This window comes from Halyomorpha halys, unplaced genomic scaffold (assembly GCF_000696795.3).
Source record: "Halyomorpha halys isolate HHAL.00 unplaced genomic scaffold, Hhal_1.1 Scaffold80.1, whole genome shotgun sequence".
NCBI lineage: Eukaryota > Metazoa > Arthropoda > Insecta > Hemiptera > Pentatomidae > Halyomorpha > Halyomorpha halys.
In genome coordinates this window covers 116,457-118,197 of record NW_027110435.1, presented here as the reverse complement: position 1 = coordinate 118,197, position 1,741 = coordinate 116,457, and the positions used below count along the sequence as shown (strand labels likewise).

Genomic DNA, 1,741 nt, shown 5'->3' with positions numbered 1-1,741 from the left:
GTATTATTTTGTACAGTTGTAAATTACACTAAATAAATAATTTTAAAAAAATTTTTTTGTCTTATTACACTTTTCTTTTTAAGCTTCGCTGACCACATATATATAGATTGTGGATATTTTGTTCATATTTAGCAATGTGTAATTAAAAATAAATTATTACTATAAAAAAATACAATAGAGGTAATTAAAAATAACTAAAAGGTTATATTAAAGTTTTGCAAGGAATATCATTTTAATATTTACGTGAGCATTATAAACTTGGATTATGAGCATGAAGTCTCCTGGGATACTTATGATTATTTTAAAGCTTAATCAATCAACTTAACACGGTATCATTAATATGCTGCTCAACAAAGTCTGTAATGTGTGATCCTGATGTCAGGGAAGTCCTTGGTTTAATGTCCCAAAACTGGTTCCTATGTTAAGCTTAATTCTTTGAGATGAATTGAAAAAAATTAGTTGATTTTTTTTTTTATTATTGTATTACTGTTTTATTATTGTATATAATGATAACACGAAATTGTGTAAAAAGGCATTATTTTCCACTTTATCAAAGATATTTAAATAGTATATTTTTAAATCGTAATTTTATTAATTAAAACCACCTGTATTAAAATAATTTGTCAAAAAATTTCGAAGCCAGTTTGCAAAAAAAAATCGGGATATTTTATCCAAGTATAATATTAATTGTTTTTAACAATCTATATTAACTAAAATATAATGTTCGTTAGTTACTTATGCAAGATCTCCAAAAGTGCCTAGTAAATTCTTTTTTCAGCTATTTTTTTTTTAATGATCCGTGTCATCAAGGAAAGGTTCTTAGCTATTTAAATCCTGGATTTATACGATAGAAAAAAGGTTATGACCAAAATTAAATAATATCAGCACATAACTCAAAATGTATAAATTTTTTCATATTCTGTATATGAGACAATATAATTGGTAATTAAATTACCTAAATAAAGAAAAAATATCACCGATTTTAGCTGTTTTTTTTTTAACAAGGAAATTCTTAAAAAAAAAAATACATGGAATTTATTAACAAAGATATGACATACTTTATAAATAAAATTTTTAAAAATAATAAAATTTATTCCACAATTAAGGCTGACTCTCATTTTTTTTCCAAAACATTATTTATTGATAGAAATCACATCAACATCAAAACTTTATTTATGGATAGATATTCTTTCACAACGTTGTTGGAGAATAGATAATAGTGATAACTGATCACATTCGTACTAAAATTTAAAAAATCAAATAAGAATAAAAATAAATAAATGAAAAAAAAAGTACGTAAAAATAAATAGAATCTATCTCTAAATATATATGAACAGAGTGGTGAAGAAAATGAACATAATCAAACTAGGTATATGAAAATAATAATAATAATAAAAATAAATAAAATAATCATATTTACACTTTTATATACAATATTTACACTATCCATCTGAGGATCCCTTAGCCAATAAGCCAGTGGAGTCTGAGGAAGTGTGCTAAAGGTTGACTCTATCACCCATAAAAGAATAGTCAGCCTATATATTGTGCAATAATTTATTCTGTTACTGTGGCATTTATTTAGAAATTATTTACTCCGTTACTGTAACTATGAGTCAACTCTGTGAGTTCGAAAGCCCTCCGGGGTTCATGAGAGCCCTCTAATTAGGGAAAAGATTGGCGGTCGAGCTTGACTCTGACTAAATAACCTCCTTGCACAACCTTTGGTCTATTGACAGTCCTA

General features: G+C 25.7%; 1 protein-coding gene across 2 annotated transcripts in view; it reads left to right on the top strand.

Moving 5' to 3' along the window:
• Positions 1-1,741, top strand: part of LOC106692961 (orexin receptor type 2) — a 270,301-nt gene that overhangs the window by 260,606 nt on the left and 7,954 nt on the right. The window lies entirely within an intron of this gene.